Source organism: Lycium barbarum, chromosome 4 (assembly GCF_019175385.1).
Source record: "Lycium barbarum isolate Lr01 chromosome 4, ASM1917538v2, whole genome shotgun sequence".
NCBI lineage: Eukaryota > Viridiplantae > Streptophyta > Magnoliopsida > Solanales > Solanaceae > Lycium > Lycium barbarum.
The window spans coordinates 37,787,175-37,809,733 of record NC_083340.1 but is presented as its reverse complement, the minus strand read 5'-3'; the positions used below and the strand labels follow the sequence as shown (position 1 = coordinate 37,809,733).

The following is a 22,559-nucleotide window of genomic DNA, read 5'->3' as shown; positions in this document are numbered from 1 at the left end:
AAAAGCTTCACCATATAGTAGAAATAACGTGGCGTTCTATATCTAATCTTGGCATATGTGATATTTGGCACAAATATTTAGATTTAGTGTCATTCTCACTCTAATTCTTAGCACTTTAATCGCGAATTTGAATGCAAATTGTTGTATATGAGCTTATGTTGGTATTTTTGCATGAATAGGTACAACAAGACCGAATGAAGGGTAATTCGAGCAATTCTGGTTGATTCCGAGGCAGTGCGGGTTGGTCGAGTGAGCGGAAGGAGATTGCAACACTTAAAGGAAAAATCAGACCACTGAAGGGTCCCATGAGGCATAGCCAGCGCACAAAAACCCCATCTCTGAACCTCAGATAGGCCATGCGTTGGTTGTGCATCGCGTAAGCAAAGTACAAGGAAGACCATGCGCTGGCTATATGTCGCACAGTCAGCGCACAAGAGGTGTCAGTTCTCCTAATTTGAACGGAATTGGGCCAACTTATCTCATATTTGCCCTAGCTTATAAATAGTCTTTTTTTTAACATTAGAAAGGCGACTTGTGATACTTGTGAAACTCTTTCTAGGTTTTATTTCTCTCTCATTATTATTTTCTTGACATTAAAACCCTATGTTATCCCTGAATTCTTTCGTCTACTCTCGAATCATGTGTAACTAAACACTTTAATTCCGGGGTTGTGGCGAAGGCATGAATATTGACGTTTGACAAGTATTTTAATCTTAGTAGCGCGTTCGTAAGCATTGTTTCTTTACTTCCGTGCTTAATTGCTTGATTGTCTGCGTAACAGTTGAGTTCTATTTACTAATTGATATACGTGCTTGGGAAAGACGTTGTTAGTTTAGAGAAGGAGTAAAGATATTTTGATCTGATTATCCCTATAGTTGGGCTAGGATTTGTGACTAGGATAGGAATATACTTAGTTACCGCAATCAATTACATACCGTGCTCTTATTGCATTCTTGATAAGTCAATACCATAGGAATATAGGAGGCGAATTATCTTGAATCGGCTAGTAGTGGTTTGGAAGAATACTATGAGATTAATAATCCTGTTAATTAACAACTGTGAACAAAGCTGCTAAGGTAGGATACTTGAAGGACACAATAGGATTGGTGAACCAACCACGACTCTAGAATATTTCTAAATTCTTGATAAAAGCAACTCTCAAAGAGGTTCCTAGCACAATTCTAGTTTACATTGTTAGTATTTAGTTTTCAGCCTTAAGTTACAAAACAAACAAAGCTTTTATTCATTAATTGCATAATTAGTAGCAATAGTTTATTTTCGTGAAAGTATTGATCATAAGTCTCTATGGATTCGACATCCGATTTTATATAATCACTATATTACTTGTACGACCACGTACACTTACGTGTGCATTTGGACGCAACAATATGTATAGCCATTGTTGTTTCCTTAATTAATGCTTCAACTATATTTTCATTTTCAGGGGCTAATTTTGAAACGTGAAGAGTTTAAAGTGTTCCTCTTTGTTTTCAAAAAGAATAGATATGATCAATTTCCGCATTTCATGTTTACCCTTAAGAACCTGTTTGGATTTGCTTATTTTAGGTTCTTTTAAGTCTAAATAGTTTTTAAGCACTTTTATAGTGTTTGAGTAACATAAAAAAGTGTTTTTAAGCATTTATTTTAAAGCCAAAATAATAAAAATAAATCAAAAGTCATAAATTAGAATTTTTAATTCATGAGTTTTGACTTGTAAGTCATAAGTTATAAGCTTATTCAAACGGGTTCTAAATCTAGTGCTCTTTAACATGATTCTGGTCTTTCCATTACAAGTCGTTGACTAATCAGCATTTCAAGTCATTTCTAAGATAGCATTTTATGGTTTTATTAACATAAGGGCAAATGTGTAAATATACCCCTCAACTTTGTGATTTAGAGCAGTTATACCCCTCGTTATAAAATTGGTGTATATATACCCCTGCCGTTACAAAATGGTGCAAATATATTCCTGCCGTTACAAAATGATACAAATATACCCTTTTCGCTGACAGGGTTTTTTAAAAAAAATCATTTAGGTTATTTTTTAATTAAAAAAAAATGTCACGTGACTTTAAACAAAAAGTCTACCCATTTTTTTTAGTAGATATAATTTTCTAAAGTCACATAGTAATTTTTTTCCTGAAGGGTCGGGTTTGGATCGTTTTCTAATGGGTCGGGTCTGGTTCATTTTCTGATGGGTCGGGTCTAGTTCATTTAAAAAAAATGAAAAAATGGGTACACTTATTTTTTTTAAAGTCATAGAGATTTTTTTAAAACGAACCATACCCGAAACACCAGAAAAAAATTACCATGACTTTAGAAAAATACGTCCACTAAAAAAAAATCGGTAAACTTTTTTTAAAGTCACATGGCCTTTTTTTTTTAATTAAAAAATAAACTAAATGGTTTTTTTTAAAAACTCCTGTTAGCGAAGAGGGTATATTTGTACCATTTTATAACGGCAGAGGTATATACACACCACTTTTATGACGAGAAGTATATTTGCTCTAAATCGCAAAGTTGAGAGATATATTTGCACCTTTGCCCTTAAAATAATGGTAATGACCATTGAGACCTCATCGTAGCAGGTTGTTGGTCAGTTTTTCTTGTTTGTCTAGATGCATATTTTCTTCAGCCATTGGTTCAAAGAAAAGAAGAGGGAAGAAGCAATGAGGATGGGAACTTCACAAAATTTTCATGAGACTATTTTTGATTTTAGGTCCAAAAGGCAGAGTTTACTAATGCTCCATGGTTTGAGGAAGGAAATTTCTAGGCAACATTATGCTTGGAAACACAAGTCATTTCGTTTTCAACTTTTGAAGGTAAGACTACTAATAACATTATTTTATGGAGAAGTGTTCTAATGAAAATGACATAAAAATTGAAATGCTCTTTGCCTTTTATTTATCAGTTCGTGAGAAAATTCCATGAAATTACTCGAAAACGCTCTTTTTACTTTGGAACCTCTTGAAGAGAAATTGCACTGCACATGCCATTTGTAACGTTTGATGAAGGTCTTGTTTTCAGGTTTGAACCAAGTTTAATATTCTTTTTATTAGTATTTATTAAGCATATACCTAAGGATATATAATTTCATTTTTATCCTTATCAATAACATGAGTGATTTTGCATTTTATTTTACTATAACAAAAGACACCGCTGATGCACACTACAATAATTAACTTTCTGAAAAAAGCACGAGTACCTTTTTTTTTTTTTTTTTTTTTAATTTTCTAATCCCTTATTTTGTACAAGAAAAGTAAAGCGTTGGGAATAATAGAATAAGAACATTTTACTTTTTTAAGGAACAAAAAGTATTTTCTCTTTTCCTTTCCTCTTTTTTTTTTTTTTTTTGGTGGGAAGGAGACGTGGGGGGGGGGGGGGGGGGGTTATAGAATTCTTATCACATTGGTTAGTGAAAGCAAATTTGTACAATGTCACTTTTCACATATCAAGATTCGAAAACTATAAGCAAATCAAATTAATAATATAATTAAACCATAATTTGACATTATTGTATTTATTTGTTCATCAAACTAACGTTACCGTCATAATTTAAATATTTTTATCCCTATTACCCACATCTGTTGAATTTATACTTTAAAAATATATGTTCTCCAGTACTAGCATATAAAATAGGACGAATATTGTACTATTTCATCGGTTTCAATTAATGTGGAATAGTTTGATTTTCGAGAGTCAAACTTTTTCATTTTAATCGTGAATTCGGATATACAGTCTTTAAGTTTTTTTTTTAAAAACTAATTTACATATTTAAAAACTATATAAAAAGTACCGTAAGTCATACTAATTAACAATTTAAAATATTTTAAAAGCACATAAATAAATCGCGAGAATTCTTTTTCTTATTTGATTTTCGAAAAATGAAAAGTATCACATAAATTGAGATAGATTGGGTGATAAATATCGAAACTCTTTCATCCAAAAACCTTAAAGGTGAAAGGATATTTTAGTAATTTCATGGAGTAGCTGAGAAAATCAGGAAGCGTTTTCTGCACCTTGCAGACAGGCTTATAGCAGACGGTCATTGAAGTCAAGGCAATACTCGTTCTTTAATTTCATCCTCCTACAACTATGCTTTAAATACAGATCCTTCTATCCTAGATCCTCCACCGTCAGATCTTCTAATCTCAGTAATCAACGGACAAGATGTACATCTAACATACACTTCAACAACGTAGCATCATAACCTTTTTTTTCTTGACCTTTTGTGGAGAACTAACATATCCACCAAACCATTTTGTCTGTATCCCACCCAAAGTCACATGACTTGCAGTTACCTGCGACAATTTAGTCCACATCACCATACTACCTTTGACCTCTACCCTACGTGTCATGTGGTCCCATATTAAGTGGGTCCCACTTTTTTCACCTATATATCCCACCCCTCTTTCCTCCTAATCTTGCCACAACTTCTCACTCTCTTTTTTGTCAACAAAAAAGAAATTGGTAGACAATATATATGAAAGATGGAAAATGACGTCATTACTGGAGTTTCAATGGAGCTAAAGGCATTCTTAGAGGATGATGAAGAAGGGTATATGTTGGAGGATAAGAAAGTTGAAGAGGTAATGCATGAGTTGTTGAAAGAGATAAATGGTAGTGGCAGTGATGGTAAAAATGCGGGGATGTTAGGGGCATCTTCGTCATTTTATATAAGTGGAGAGAGCTGTGGACCGGCATTTTCCGGGTCGGGTTCTACTTTAATGGCTGGTATTGAGATGGGTTGTGGCAGTAGCAGTGGTAGTTTTGAGGTTGCTGGAGTTGGGCTTGGTGGGCCCAATATTGAGGTGTTTTCTGGGCTTGAAATGGGCTTTAACGGGCCATGGATACTGGAGGGAAAAGGAAAGGTTAAAGAAAAAGGAAAAGAGAAAAGCATGCAAGAAGGGGGAAAGGAGGAAGAGGAGAAAATGGACGGCTGTGATGAAGAGGAGGGTGAAGATGAATGGCTGACAAGAGTTCTTAGTTGTGCCCCTCAAGTGCTTGGAGATTATGGGATGTAAATCATCTAATTAATATAGTAGGTTTTAACTTATCAACTACTAATGCTGTTAAGTGTTAATATAGTTACCGCAAAAGAAATCTTAGCTCTTTCGTTTTATTTTTCATTTACTCCTTTTTCTAAAAGTTTCGTTTCTACTTTCTCAAGAATTGTTTTATTACTCCCTCCGTCTAAATTTAAGTGTCTTAATTTGACTGGACGAAATTTAAAAAATAAAAGAAAGACTTTTGAATTTTGTGATTTTAAATTAAGATGTGTAGTTCTTTAAATCTTGTAATTTTAAACTTATCAAAATTATTTAATATAAAAAGAGATATTATTTTGGAACAGACCAAAAAAGAAAAAAAGACATGAGACGGAGGGAATATCTTATACTGAAATATGAACAACCAAACACTCAGATCACATACCCTCTGGTTGTGTGCATATTGTTTGATCGGAGAATAGAAGACTGTATAATAATGCATGCAAGAAATTATTCTGAGGGTTAATAATAATGCCATACGAAAAGATACAAGCTTTTTCCAGGATTGAATTCTGAAGTAATTAGAATTTAATTAATAATACAAAGAGTATGTTTGATTTTTTTTTTTATGAGTTTATCTGTCTTTTACGTTTAGGGGGAAATTGCCGGTCGATATTTGAGATCTTTCTTTCCCAACATCTTTTACCGACTAATAATACTGAAAAAAGTTAAAGCCACTTTTGGGCTTGGTGGCGTGCTGTCAAACTAATTGTATCTGCAATTAGTATTTTTAGATTGCATTTGATAAGTTTAAATTAAACTTCACTTTGTTTTTCTATTGTTTTTTCTGATTATTCATGTATTAGGTACGTAATGTATATCGATGATAATTGAAAGAAACACATCTCGTGAAGTTTCTTTGGTACTTTGAGGCTAGAGACTTGTCATATATACAAGTGGAATTAAGTTATTTCCTTAGATATTGTTATTACTACTTAATCCGTTTCAAATGATTGTGGTGATTTATAAAAAAAATGTCTCAAATTATTTTTCATTTTAAAAATTCAAGACAATATTAGTTACTCTTAGTAGTAGTAACTAAGACTACAAACATCTCAATTATGGAGAGATGACGCATAAATAGAGGAAGATTATATATATAAGGATAACATAGTCAAAATCTCTTTTAATTAATATTTCTTAAGAGACGTGTAACATAGAAAACTCTGACACATAATCTAAGTTGGAGTACTATTTTACACATGCGGTTCTTTTCCTGAATCCCTATGCCACGTCTTAATGTAGTTAGAATTTGAACCCCAAATATTGTCGTGTCAATCATTTCTTCTCTTTTTTTATCCGAAGTGTTGCATCATTGGATCCTTAAAAAGGCACTTAATGTGCTTCGATCAATTCTTTGTGAAGCTTCGTCTTTTGACCTACGAATGATAGACAATATTTTCTTTTTTAGGTTGAAATAGAAGTTTCGCGAAAGTTTACTCGGCTAAGAAACAAAATTTGCATGTTTTATTAGAACCTCATCCATGAATCCCATTTTAGGTGTTCCATTTAGTTTGATCACGAATATTAAACAAAATTTGCGGTAGTTTAACTTATTTTGCAGCTAGTGTCATGTGCTCAAGGCCAGCAGACCTGAAAATGAATCATTATTCTTAGTAATTTATTTTACAAGAAAAAAGGCATTTATAGAGTTGATGTGATAATTTTAGCTCATTGTGATAATTTTAGCAAGAAAAGGGCATTTCAGCTACCATCTTGCATTTTTATTCCTGTTTAATTAAGTCTCTATTTAGGACATGTAACTTTATTTGCAGCATTTTATCACTGGGTAGTTAGATAATCAGTCTTCTCTTTTATGTGTGAATTAAGTCAACTCCTTATTTGATAGTTTGAGCATGACTACACTGCCGTATGGTGCTTTCTCTTCAAATCCTTAATGTTGAAGTGGTGAAATGTTAGCTCTAAAATCATTCCCCTGGGTTGATGGGTTCCTGAAAATTGTAGCATCATTCTGTATGTGTGATGCTCATTTAGTGTGTTTAAAATGAAGTCTAATTGATTAGTAACAGTCTTCTCCTCTTAGATCCAAATCCAACTTGATCTTTCATTCATTAATGTTATGCTAACAACTTTAATGACTTCTTTTTTTCCCAAAGAAACTCTTTCATAATTGTCACCAAAACATGTTAGGATGTGATTAAACAACAGTTACACACTACAACAAAAAGCTCATTTAGCGGCAATTAATATGCTATTTAGCGATTCCTTTACCGGCAATTAGCCATTGGCCGGCGTTGCTGCCGTCGCTAAAGGCTTTAGCGGCCATTACACTGAATGCTGGTAAAGACCCCTACTATTGCCGCTAAAAGTCCATGAGCTTTAGCGGCACTTGTGTACCGGCAATTAAAATAGCTACTAAAACTTCCCCAAAATATCATAAGTCAAACATTTCACGGCCTTTATAATTGCCGATAGAGACCTATGCAATTGCCTGTAAAAAGTAATCTTTTTAACAGCTTATGTAATGGCCAATAAAACTATTTATGATTTTGCTGTTGTCCATACATTACCAGCTTTTATTATGGCCGGTAAAGATCCTATTATTAGTAGAAGATGACCTTCTAATGACTTGTTATTGCCAGTAGATATTAAAAATGCTCTTCCAACAACATCTAATGCTAGTTACATTGAAAAATAATAATAAGATTCATCTTCAATAAATTAATACACTTCATTAAATCCACAACAAAAATAACTATTAAACCATAATTTCAAAGTGAACAATGTAATGGATAAACAATTTCAATCTAATAACTAGGGTCATTTGGCATTATATAAAAAACAAATAATTAAAGCTACTCCAATGCTTGATCATAATGAAGTCTTCCGCATGCCGAATAGCTCAACATCTTAGTGTATGACCTGAAATTATAAAATAAAATAAACATCAACAACAGGGATATAATCTTATTCTTGAGTTATATACATCTGTGCACATCCAACATATAAAAATAGAAAAGTAAATCGCATCAGTGCAAGATGAAACCATCTCAGCTTATGTGCATCAAGATGAACAAGATTATCCCCATTCAATCACCAAGACAATTTGCAACTACACAACCGATATAGTAATCAAACTTCAAATACTGAGACTTAAATCCTAGAAACTATTTTCTACTATAACTTTTGCATGAAAAATAGGATGAGTAACTTCAAAACCAGTTAAACTCCACAAGAAATCTTACTAAAGATCAGTGATCGTCAAATTTCAATCATTTTCATGACACATTCCAAAATTGAAGCGTAATCATTAAAGAATGTTAGGTAACTCGATTAAAGTCCAAAAAGTTACTTATTTGCAAGACCAATGGAATGTCATTACTGAAGAACCAAGATTTCAAGAAAAAGTTAATGAATCTAGCACCTTCAATTATTTGAAGAAGTCTTTTTCACTTTCGTCTTGCACCCCTCAAATGTGTGTTAACCCTAAGAACACAAGACTGCAAGAAGGAGGAAAAAAATATAACACATTCAGGGGAAAAAGGAAAACGAAAGCAAAATATTCATAAACAAGATGATTTAGAGGAAAGGAGTACAATCCCACTCTACGATATACAAGTAGAAAGATGTTTTCAGAGAGAGGAGTACCTGGATTTTGAGTAGATAAAACTATAGTCATTTCTTCAGTGCAGTTTCAAATGAATGATCTGCTACCAAGCTGGTAAATATGGAATGTCGCTTCATGTGATTATGTGTTTCGACATAGAAACAACATAGGTAATTTCTTTTACAGTCTTCTCATTTTCTTGAGTTCTTCTATAAGAGACATAGGAGAAAAACACATGAGAAAGTGTCTTGAAATGGGAGGATAAAGGGTTACAATACAATGAAAATCAGATTATACTTTATAGAAAGCAGAAAATGCAGGGAAAGAAATGAAACGCCAGCTGGAATGGAAAGAATGTACATTCAAACTAAAATATTTGCACAAGGTACAACTGTTCAAGTTTCAATGGACATGCATACCCAAAAAAATAGTCATTTTAAGTGCTTTTATATATTCTGTTGCGAAATGAAAAGCATTCACACTCAAACTAGAATAGTATAAGGGTGTAAAATGGGGAAAGGAGGTTGGACATGATATAGTGCTACAAGTGGAAAATAGCAACAAAATTGCTACAACTACAGGTGACGTTGGTGGCTCAGGAAATAAGGGTGTAGCTGATAAGGAGATTGAGGCCACGGTTGATGAAGGATGCATTTTGCTTTCAAGTAAAAATCTGGAAAAAAAAAAACTTCTCAGCTTGGTGCGACAAGCATTGAGTCATTACAAATTGATCCCAAGTTCCTTTACGTTGCTCAATCACTTGGGAATAAAGTTGGGATCTCAAGAAATTTGGGTAGTGGAAACCAACCTACTTTGGTACCAACTGCAAGTTCGGTTCTTGTAGCTTGTGATCAATTGAGTCCAGGCACATGTGATCATAGTTTTAAATAGATTGGATTAAATGCATTTGTACAGGAGATAACTTCACATACTCAAGATAACTTTTCAAAAAATTATGATACACGGTCCATGTTCTCTGCAGCAGCAAATAATTCTAAAGAACTAAAGATGAACCATCAATACAAGTTGAGAATGAGAGTGAGTTTGGACCTAAGGAGCAAGCTACTAGTTTAAGCAATGAACATATAGTTTATCCTAAGGACCAACACACATCTAATGTTATTAGTTAGAGGGTAATCATAAAGCAAAACAGTCCATATAGATAGGAAGATATGGTAGAGGAAAAAAAGCAGCAAGATGACAACATTGGAGCTCAAAGTGTACCACTAGTAGAAGCAAAAAGAAAGGAGAAAAGTCCTTCTCCAAGGCGTATTATCAAGAACAAATTGAATGCTCCAGATTCGGTACATGCAAAAAAAGAATCTTCCTGTACAAAATAATGAAATTGGGCAGAGGAAGCAAAACATGTTAACTCTAATAGAATCATAATTATTTGTTATCCCAAAGAAGAAGTTTTTCCATCCCAAGGAAGAAGTTAACTGCCTAAACACTTCACGATGAATGAAAAAATAGAGAACTTATATGTCAGTTCCACTATTCTAATAAAAAATTTAAAGTTCAGTATCCAACCAATTAACAATATCTTTTTGTGCACAAAACAGAAGAGACTAGGATGCGCTGTAACTCGAAAAGAGATATATAATTTTGTATCAATTGGTTATAACCATTCAAATTGAATAGAATAATTATGATATAATTTCTTAATCCAATTTTTGCGCAAGACAACTGATAGGTTCTACATTTGCAAATCACTTTGTACTCAAAGCCTCCAACTCCATTTTGAAGCAAATCAACTATTCAACTGCATTTTAGTCTAGCATAAATAATTTCTAAGCTTATAGTAAACTTGGGAGAGCTCATAGAGATGAGCTCGAGTTGAGCTCGTACCACTTTTGCAGTATTAAGGTTTTTAAGATTCATAACTGGCATAAAAACGCCACAAGCAGTGTCAAAGCTTTCTTAAGAAAACATTAGGTGGCTACTGATATTGATTGGTCTTATTTTGTCTAGTTAAGATGGGTAGCTGAACAGTTGAGGTAATGAGAGACATGTTAGGCCAGTATAATGCATAGATAACAGCAACAACATAGCCAGTGAAATCTCACATACCCTTAGCTTCTGTTTCTTTCTTTCTTTTTCAACTTTATGTCATCATCTTCTTCCAGTTTAATATGGCTTCAATGTTTAATTCTCTCTCTAGCACCTTTTTTTTTTTTTTGACAAGATAACAGTTCTCTCTCTAGTACCTCTCATTCTGCCACTTCTAAATACATCAAAGATCCTTTCAACTTTATGGAGGAAACTTCTTTTGCCTATTTTCAAAGGTCATCTTAAACTCTATGTTATGGGGGAAATTTCTTTTGCCTCAGTTGTAATTTCATAGAGATATAGTTATATGTTGTATGCACTTTTTCCTTGCACACACCATGCTCAATGACAATGGAGCGTCTGTTCTTAATCTCTCCTTTCGTTGATGGAAATCCACTCGACCATATTTAAAGTGACTAATCAACGTATCTTTGGCCTATTATCATACCCAATCAATTTCTTAACTATCTCATAAATGATATATAGAAAAGGGGAAAAGGTAACTTAACACGTATATGAATGTGTACACACACTAATTCAAATTGGGTAAAGAATATTAAAAGGCTATTGCAAGTAGTGGAACTTCTTATATTGAGCATAGACATCTTAATGCACATGGGCTATTGCAAACAAGTTGAGAAAACTTAAACTGTAAACAACTTGCCCAACTATAGATCACTTATATACACACCAAACAAACAGACAGTGACATAGAAGACAACAATTGAACTTCAAAGGCACAAGGACACACAATTCCAGCAACAAACCAAAATAATGAAGGCGATAAGCTTATGGACAATGACATTCTAGCTCTATCAATCCAGATCAACTGACCATTGAAAAATAAAGTAACACACATACACACCAACAAGTATACGTATATGAGCATGTGTGTTTGTATATATATAGTATCACTGAGTACTCAAAGCCTCTATATCGATTTCGAAGCAAATCAACTATTAAAAGTAGATCAAAATAATCGAGATAAACTCACCTACAACAATGCTCTCACTTTCAGACTCTATAATCTAACAATTTACCATTAAAATATATCGGAAAAACTGAACTATATGTATTTATGATTGTCTAGAATCGTGCGCCACCATGCCTCGAGAATTTCTCAGTTATAAGAAAAAAAAATGTATATAGACATCTACCTATGTGTATGTGTTAGGCATATGTAAACAGATTCAGAAAGCAAACGTCATTCACTATTCTAACTTTCAGATCTACTACGAAATATATAGCACATCAAAAGCCTCACATCGGAAATCATGGCAAACAATCCAAAAAACTAGAATCCAAATTCCGAACCTAAAATCAAATATGTGAACTCAAAAATTAAAATGAGTAATTAACAGAGGATTGATCGACAACGCCACCGATGACGAGAGAGAAGACCTGGGTTACTCATCGTGACTTTGGCTGAAAGGAATAAATTGACTTTTTAGGGTAAAATATTTTTGTTTGGCTGAAAGAAATAATTAATTATATGGATTCTAGAAAGAAAATTCATACTTGGCGGGCTAAAAAAGAGTTGGAGGGAAGATATAAAATTATTGAAAAAGGTAATCTTTATGGCCGTAACTTTCAATTGCCACTAAAATGTGTTTATTCTCGACAAATATTTAATTATCGCTAATCTTTTGTCTTGTTGAATTATTTACTGACAATTAGTTTATAGCCACTAAATAAATGCCACTAAGGGCCTGTTTGGAAAGCCACCCAGATAATTGGAATTGAGTGTAATTGGGTGTAATTACACAGTTTGACCTGTTTGTTTGACCAGGTAATTACACAGTTAGGTGGGAATTGAGTGTAATTGACAGGGTGTAATTACACTCTCCAATTCTCAAGGGGGGGGGGGGGGGGGGGGGCTGAGAATTGGGTGTAATTACACCCTGTAATTACAGGGTTACTTTTTAGTCTGTTTATTTTTTTTACTTTAATTCATTTTTATTTTTAATTTATTTTATTTCTATTATTTTAATTTTTTTGATTTTAAATATTTTTTTATTTCTATTATTTTAATTTCTTTTTTATTTTTACTTTTTTATTTTTACTTTTTTATTATTTTTATTTTTTAAAATGTATTTTTCTTTTTATATTATTTATTTTTCATTTTCTTTCTTTTCATTCCCAACCTTTACTTCTTGTGATTCCATGTAATTGCTCGTATTTTTTTTATTTTTTTATTTTATTCATTTAACATAACCGTGTTATTATTCTAATATTTGAAACTACACCTCTTAATATTGGAAAGAATGAGTTATTAACAAACTTGACATATAACAGGTGACGTTATTAAAGTATAATTTCATTGTGAATAGGGTTATAGACTTATATTTTTCCTTTCTTTTGAATTATTTACTTAAGTTACGTTGGAACTTACTTATGTAATGTTGGAATTTGACATAAGAGTATTATGTTGAACTTTTTCTTTTGGATTTTGAATTTAGGTTATATTTTCAATTTTAAGTTATTTGCTTTCACATTGCATGTTGTTTATTTTTCACTTACATTTGATGGATTTTTTGTGTCAAACATCTGAATAATGTTATGGCATTATATTTATTAATATTATTTTTTTGTCAAACATCCAATCCATGACGTTCTCACAAAAAAAGTCTTCTTTTAAGTTTTATAATTAATTAAAATTAAATATTAATTTGAAAAATATATATCAATTATTTTTGTTACAATATTAGTTACAAATATATGATTATTAATTAATATATTTTCAAGAAACAATGTGTTATTAAATAACTAATTTAATATCATTTATAAAGGCAATATTTTTTAAATATTAATTTTAAATTTTTTATAATTAAATTTTATTTTTAAATTAAACTGACTGTGTAATTACACTTGTGCAACCAAACAGCACGCTTGTAATTACACTGTAATTACGTTATGACAAACAAACAGGTCGTTGTAATTACACTACTGTGTAATTACTAGGCTGTGTAATTACTACCCTAGTAATTACACCAATTCCAATTACCAGGTGGCTTTCCAAACAGGCCCTAAAAGTACTTTTTGTAGTAGTGACATGTTGATAGAATTTGAGCAAGAACCAAGGGATGAATATATTATTCTGCATTTGAGTTTAGTGCAAGAGGTTGGTGTTCAAAAGTAGCTTGAGTTTTAAAGCATATTCATGACGTTGCATCTCTAACTGCCAGAACACAGTCAATAAATGATTGTGTTGAGGTAAATGTTGAGTTTAGACAGAATATATCTTTCCAACTGTTCAGTTTAAGCTTAAAATTGTTTTAACTAATTGTGGACTTTAGAAAATACCCTTCTCTAGTTGTGATTTACTTCTACTATGATCCCTAATACCAGTTGTGTTCTCAAAGTTCAACATCCTTTCCTTTTCAAATAAGTTGGCATTTAAAGGTGTTTTCCCAAAAGTTGCTTTATATGGTCAATATCCTGCAGAAACAAGTTTTAGGGGGACTGGATAAATGTGTGTCCAAATAGAAACTTTTGTCTTTCCAAGTGATGAACTCTGATTCTGCCTAGTTTTTGCTTAACAAATTGAGTTTTCATTTCTAGGTTTGTTATTTCCTAAAGTGTGATACTCCCTTTTTTAACAAACTGTGTTTAAGGAAAACAAACTCCAAAAGTTTTAGATGGTCAAATGTCTTTCAAGTACTAACTTAGGGGAATTAGATATCCACCTAAAAAAAAGAGGAAGTTGTGGTGTTACACCTCGGAAAATTTTCCGTGACTCTACAATGAATAGATCAACGAAGGGTATGAGTGTGCGGTGTTTTACTAAGTAGGGAATGACGATTCATGAATTTTTGGAAATAAGAAAGTTGCAGAAATTCATTTCAGTCCAGTGGTTGTAAAGCACAATACGGCCCGTAAAGTGATTTACGGACCGTAAAGTGCGATCGTCCTCCAACACTCCAAGAAATTTAAATTTCTGTTAAATGTTGAAATGGTAAAACACGACCCAGAATACGGACCGTAAATCGAAATACGGCCCGTAAACCTCGATCGTAAATCACCATGATGACAGTCAATCCTTCTGTTTTTGATATGCTTAAATACGGCCATGAAGGACGGACCGTAAACCAGTATACGGCCCGTAAACTGTGGTTCACGACCACTGTACACCCCGACTGTTGATCATTAAAAATCAGACTTTGAGTTATTAAAAGGGACCCAAGCCTCATTTTATTTCATTTTCTCATCTACACAACTCAAGAGCTTTCTAGAGAATTCTCCAAACACTTCATCTACAAGAAGGACCAAGGGAAATTAAGATCAACAACATCAAATTCATGAATCAAAGTCCATGAAACTCAAATGAAGTTCATCCAAACTAAGAGATCCCAAAGGAGGTGAAGTAGGGTTTTGGTGAAAGAGGAGAGGCTTCACTCCAGGCTTGTTCCACCAACCTCTAAGGTAAGTTTGATGACTTTTCCATGATGACTAAAGTATTTATATGATGAAACACTTGGATTATGAGAGGGTGTAATAAATGGGTCATAAAATGTGAATAGTGTTATAATTGAATGATAGTGGGATTGAATCATGAATGTTGATGTGTTGTGAGTATAAAGATGTTATAAATGACGTGTAGACCATGAAATGGGTGTGTGGTATGAGAAAACATGATAATAAACTAGAACCCATGAATGTGGAAATTTGGAGAAAAATGGTGGATTTTGCTCAATGTATATAAATGACGATTGTTGATTACAATATTGTGAGTGTTGTTGTGAGAGTTTGGGAATTGAGATTGGACACGGTAAAAGTAGTACAAACAAAGAAAATGATGCTCAATTTTTCCTAGAAATAACGATGTGTTCCTATAGTCGATTAACTAACGTAATGTGCATTCTATCGTGAAGGTAGCAACGTGATATTGAAGGGGATCAAGTGAACGATAGCTTAACTAAGCGACAAAGGTATGTGAGGCTAGTCCTTTTCTTTCAATGGCATGAATCCAATAATATGATTCTTCTCCCTTTCCATGATTCTCCTATATCCCGGAAAGCCAAGAGCCTAAGATCATGAATAACTATATGAGTCAAGAGATATGATATGACGTTCTTATAAAGTAAATGATGTTGTTCCTTGTATACACTCACCTTATATACTAATCCTTTCAAGGTGAGGCAGAATGTTCATATATGTCCATAATAGAATCGAGGGTTCACGACCTTACGTCACCTCGATAGAATGCAGTTGTTCTAGAGTCTTTATGCATGTACGATGACAAGTATATTTTGATAAGAATATTATTATGTGATGATTGCATCACACCGAGCCTAGTTGGCCGGGCAGTCACCGCGAAAGCGAGCAGCTATACGATAGACCATGGCCAGTTGGCATGGGCAGACACCACTAGTGGGCGGCATGAGATGGTACCCCGGACGCGGGAGGCCTGGACGCGGGCTAATGTTATTGATTATTACACCGTTCCGACATGGACGGGCAGCTTACATATTATGCATTTATGATATGATGATGAGTATGAGTAAGATATCATGCATTACTTCTCTTATGATTGTCATTGAGATCCAGATGTTCCATATTGATGTTCTCATTATATTATTGTTGCCTTTCTTCATTGTTTATGCCTCTCATACTCAGTACAATATTCATACTGATGTTCGCTTTCTTTGGACATTGTGTTCATGCCCACAGGTAGACAAGGAGGTGAGCTTGATCCAGATCCTTAGTAGCTGCCAGCTGATTGAGAGCACTCTTTTTTTCAGAGGTGCTTATGATTCCTCTTTTGGTATATATGTACATTTTGGGCACGACGGAGTCTTGTTCCGTCTATATGCATAGTATGTCAGTAGAGGCTCGTAGATACGCAGTGTAGGTTAGATGGTCTCACGAGATGTTATTATATGTATATAGTATTTTGATGGCCGAGAGGCAAGTGTATATAAAGCATTTATATTTCTATCTAAAATATGTTTTTCCTATAATTCATGTATAAATTTGATAAATGGGGCCTTGAGCGAGTAAGATGAGTAGTAGAGCGAGTGGTGCTCAGTGGCTAGCCCCGGGTACCCGTCGCGGCCCCTAGCTGGGTCGTGACATGTGGTTACATATGTCGTCAAGTTATTAAGGGCAGAGTTAACTGATGACTGGTTTGAGAACCTTAAATGAGAATTAGATCTGTTTTCATCTGTTTGATATAAGGATGTTCAAAAAAAGCTTTCTTCAGATTAATACAATTATGCTAACACTGGTCAGATTTTCTTTTAAAACATGTTGGGTTCCTCCCTGTCGCCAGCTTTAGATTTGGATCTGTTTTTCTGGAATTCATATTCGCAGTGGTCTAACTCATTTTGATCCCTTTCATTCGTTGTATGTATGTTTTGCCAGTTTAACTAAATTTTGGAAGTTTTTAGTTTCAAATCGTGAATAAATCTGCTCTACTCGTTGATGTTTATTTGAGTTTGCTTGTGTATTTTCTAGAAAATGAGATCTGAAATTCTGAATGATAATATGAAAGTTGTTAGGATCTGTTGGCTATCACCATTCAATTTTGTTTGAGTTTCATTGAGAAACTCTTTTCTCTCCCTTAACAAACTGAAGGGGCTATCTGTTTGTCTGAAATTGTATGGATATGAGTATAAGCTTCCAAAATCCGTAGTTATATCTTTTATGTTTAAAGCATGAACTCGCGTTAATATATTGTTATTTGAGTATTTATTAAGTGTATGTTTAGCAATAATGTATTCCTTCACCTTGCCTAGCAAACTGAAGGGGCTATCTGTTTGTCTGAAATTGTATGGACATGAGTATAAGCTTCCAAAATCCGTAGTTATATCTTTTGTGTTTAAAGCATGAACTCGCGTTAATATATTGTTATTTGAGTATTGATTAAGTGTATGTTTAGCAATAATGTATTCCTTCACCTTGCTAATTATTAAACCCTCTGTTTCAATTTATGCCAACCTATTTGACTAGGCGGAGTTTAAAAAAGAAAAAGACTTTTGAACTTGTGATGTAAAATGAGGCTCATATATTTTGTGTGGCTATAAATCATTGTATAAAGGTGATTGTTTCTAAATATGGAAAGAGGTCATTCTATTAAGGAGTAAGATGATGTGGCAGTTAGTTAGAGTGTATTAGAGGTGGTTAGAACTAATTGTACAACTAAGCACACATGTACAACTAAGCATAGATTAGAGTAGGTCGGTTGTTAGTCTATATATATTGTAATCTTGCTCAATAAACAAAAAAGTCAATACATAAGATATTTTCCCAATTCTTCTCTCTATCATTTCTCTCATATGTAAACTCTAAGATTCACCATTGTAGGTGCTAACATGGTATCAAAGCACTAGAAACAGATCCAGTTGTGAGAGATTTTCTTCTCGATCTGTGAGTGTAGTTGGGTTAGTGTAGCGGATTGAATATAGAGATAGTTCTCTTTGCAGAATGTTTGCTTTTCTTCGATTTTAGCTCGAAGATGCATCAATGATGGCAACAATGGTGGCTACAACAGAACCTACAACCACACACACAAATTCTACAATAGAGCCTACGATTACACACACACATCCTCTTTATGTGCATCTATCGAATACTTCAAGTTCGATCTTAATTCCTGTTCAATTGAAAGGATCTGAGAATTATGGATTATCGCGGAGATCGATGCAAATTGCATTACAAGCAAAGAGGAAATTAGGCTTTGTAACAGGGACATGTAAGAAGGAAAATTATGGGAAAGAATATCATGAACATTGGGATACTTGTAATGCGGTAGTTTTATCTTAGATAATGAATACGGTAGCACCTAGTTTGTTAAGTGGAATAGTGTATGCATCAGATACGTATCTGGTGTGGGAAGATTTGAAAGATCGTTTTGACAAAGTGAACCGTATGAGAATTTATCATCTACATAGAGAAATTGCAACTATCTCGCAAGGAAATTGCAACTATCTCTCAAGGAACTGATTCGGTCTCAGTGTATTTTACCAAATTGAAGGAGTTGTGGGCAGAGTATAATGCTATGGTAACATCTCTGAGTTGTGATTGTCCAAAAGCAAAGGATTATATGGACCATTTGCATCAACAAAGACTTCTCCAGTTCCTGGGAGGGTTGAATGAGACCTATGCACCAGCGAGGAGGCAAATACTCATGAAAAATTCAGAACCGAACATAAACCAAGCTTATGCAATGATAATAGAGGATGAGAGCCAAAGAAAAAGTTCAGAGTTGAGTTTCATAGGTGCAAAATCCCTTGTATAAGGGAATGACATTACTGCTCCTTGGACTGCAAGGCAACACTCTCACTCTCAACAAATTAAACAACAACATTCTCACTCTTGAAAGGCTAAATACAAAAATCCAAATGCTCAGTGTGACCATTGTGAAATGAAGGGGCATACTATGGATGATTACTAGTAGCTAATAGGATATCCACCATGGTACAAAGGGAAGAAGAAAACAGTGCTTGCAATGCACAGTATGGAGTCCCCGCTGAACATGCTCAGGATCAGCAAATAATTCAAAGAAGTAACCATGGATATAATGGACACACTATGAATTCAGGACAATTACCTCATAATGCAGGCTATGATATGGCAGGTGGAAATGCAAGGAATTCAGGACAAACATACAATGCTCATGCAGGTCACGCATTTAATGCCAATGCAGGACACCCATATAATGCAGGATATAATGCAGGGAATCCATCATACACTGCAGGATATGGTAATGGAGGAGAATATGTTAGGAATGTTGGAGCACATGGATATGCTACAGGTTCTCAAAATTTTGGAGGTGTCAACATAGCCATCAGTGAGGGACAATATGACAAAATTGTACAACATCTTCACCACAACAATAACAAAACACCTGAGATTGCAACCCACTCAGCAGGTATCGTTAGTTGTATTGTGGACACTAGTGAAGATAATCCGAAGTGGATAGTTGACACTGGGGCAACTAAACACATGGTGTCTAAGTCTAAAATTTTGTCTGAAGGATATAAGTTTCCTAGTAATGAGTCAAAGGATAAATTGGATCAAGGGAGATATCAGATGTTTTATCCATTCCAGATTTTAAATATAACCTTTTATCAGTCTCCAAATTGACAAAAGAGTTGAGACGTTGTATGCTCTTCTATCTGACTTTTATCTACTGCAGGACCTTCACACTGGGAAGGTGAGGGGGATTGGTAGCTTGGAGGATGGTTTGTACTACTGGCCCCTCAAAGTCAATCACATATCAACACATTTAGTTTCTTTGAGCATGGTAGGTGAAACAAGCTTATGCCACAAAAGATTGGGACATATACCACACAAAATTCTACAACAGATGCATATAGTGAAGCATGTTAGTCACAATAATTCATGTTCTATTTGTCCTTTAGCTAAACAAACTAGGTTACCTTTCCCACAAAGCACTAATAGAGCCAATAAGGTTTTTGATTTGATTCATGGAGATGTATGGGGTCCATATAGATTCCCCACTTATGATGGTAACAAATACTTCTTTACACTAGTAAATGATTGTAGTAGGATGGTTTGGATTTTTCTTCTCAAACTGAAAAGTGATGTATGCATTGTTTTGAAAGATTTTATGACTCTTCTACACAGACAATTTGATGCAAACGTTAAGATTTTAGAAGTGATAATGGTACAGAGTTTTTTAATTCACATTGTGTAGAATTATTCAGAACTGTTGGCATCATTCATCAGAGCTCTTGTTCTTACACACCCTAACAAAATGGGGTAGTTAAGAGAAAGCACAAGAAAATCCTTGAAGTAGCTAGGGCCATTAGGTCTCAAGCAGGTTTACCCATCAGAATTTGGGCTCTTTGTATACAAAATGTTGTTTATCTGATCAATAGAGTGTCATCTACTGCCCTCAAGGGGCAGTCTCCTTTTGCAGTTTTCTTTGGCAGAGAACCCAACTTTGAGACACTTAAGAGTTGTAGGTTGCTTATGTTATGCTGCCAATGTGAGTAATACAAGTGCTTAGTTTTGGGGCAAGAGCTGTGCAGTCTGTGTTCATGGGGTACTCTTCTACTCAGAAAGGGTACAAGTTGTACAGCCTTGAGAGTATGACTCTCTTCATCAACAGGTATGTATCTTTCAGAGAGGATGAATTTCCCTTAAAGGTTGCTGAGGTGTTGACTAATGACATTCCTAGACCTGGAGGTTCCTCCACTGACATGTTCCTTCTTGATGATGATGTTGTTACTCCATCACATGGCACTCATGATACAACTGCTCTTACTTCACATAACACTAGTCCCATTCCTACACCTACTGTCAGTCAAATTCAATCTCCAAATCAGGTTGTTTCTTGCCCTCCTGTTCCTACTGTTCAACCAAGGAAATATGGTAGAACTTTTAAACCACCAGGGTGGTTAAATGATTATATTCACAATGTCCCCTCTTCTGATAATTCAGATGTCACTCAGTCAGCCTCTTTTTCTACCATCCACCCTCTATCTGCTTATATGTCTTATGCATCTATGTATGTACCGTACTTTCATTCCCTATGCAACTTTTCTGCCATTAAGGAGCCAAGTTCTTATGAGGAGGCTATGCAGGATCCTCAATGGGTTCAGGCCATGGAACAAGAACTGCAGGCTTTAAATGACAACCATACTTGGTGTTTGGTTGATTTACCATCAGATAAGAGGGCCATAAGGTGTAAATGGGTGTTCAAAGTAAAGTATAATGCACAAAGAGAGGTAGAGAGGTATAAGGCTCATTTGGTTGCCAAGGGTTATACTTAACAAGAGGGTCTTGACTAACAAGAGACTTTTTCTCCTGTAGTCAAGATGGTCACTATTAGAGTAGTTCTTTCCTTCGCTGCTATGCATGGCTGGAAATTACATCAAATGGATGTTTTCAATGCATTTTTATAAGGGGATTTGGTTGAAGATGTTTATATGCTTCCCCCTCTTGGTTTCCTTAGGAAGGGAGAGCCATCTATGAAGGTTTGTAAACTTCAAAAATCCTTGTATGGCCTGAAACAGGCATCAAGGTTGTCACGACCTAACTAGTGGGCCATGACGGGTACCCAGAGCTGACTACCGAGCACCACTCATCATGCTATCTATCATACTCAACCTGGACATATATCAATCTCGACGCAAGACTTATCATGAAACAGTCTCCAAATATCTCCCAAAACATGTAAGTATACATGCATAAGTCCACGAGACTACAAAAATGAGGTACAAAGTATACAATGAAGAGGTCACATAGCACCTACAACCCACACATAAGTATCTACGATCCCCTAACTAAAGTATTGAAATCATAAGGGTGGGACAGGACCCCGCCATGCCCCAATATATACACAAAAGAATATATCAAGAAATGGAGACTCCGAAGTAGTGGAGTGCTCCTGCAAATCTGCTGAGTAGGCTCCTAAGCGTCTGCACCGTATCCCGGTCTACTTGTGGGCATCAACACAGCGTTCATAAAAGAAAAAGACGTCAGTACGAACAATGTACTGAGTATGTAAGGCATGTAAATCAGCATAATAAAGAAATAAGAGAACATGAGCTGAAGAGATAACCTGTAGCTGATTGCCTCTTAAGGCGGAATCATGCATGCTAACAAGAAACATCATATCATGCATACATATATATAAACTGCCCGACTATATAGGTACGGTGTGATCATCATTAGCCCGCGTCCGGGGTAAAAATATCAAGCCGCCCACTAGTGGTGTCTGCCCATGCCATATAGACATAGTGCAATCATCATCATAGCTGCCCACTACGCCTGTCGTAGTGGTGACTGCTCGGCAATATAGGCGCGGTGTAATCATATACATAATATGAGGCATGCATGGGAGCGCAAGTAAAGGCTATAACTTTATCGGAGTGACGTAAGGTCGGGAACCTCCGATTACATTATGGAATAATCATCATCGT

At 34.7% G+C, this 22,559-nt stretch overlaps 1 long non-coding RNA gene across 5 annotated transcripts; it reads right to left on the bottom strand.

The window, feature by feature from the left end:
* Positions 1-7,669: 7,669 nt before the first annotated feature.
* Positions 7,670-12,265, bottom strand: LOC132635901 (uncharacterized). 5 transcript variants are annotated; one of them, XR_009580823.1, is made up of 4 exons: positions 11,980-12,265; positions 8,658-9,943; positions 8,434-8,509; positions 7,670-7,931 (listed from the first exon to the last, which is right to left on the bottom strand). It is a non-coding gene; the product is annotated as an uncharacterized LOC132635901 (long non-coding RNA). The 5 variants fall into 5 exon arrangements; XR_009580824.1 differs by having other exon boundaries at positions 8,658-8,822; positions 9,841-12,227; XR_009580820.1 differs by having other exon boundaries at positions 8,658-8,825; positions 9,841-12,222.
* Positions 12,266-22,559: the final 10,294 nt, after the last annotated feature.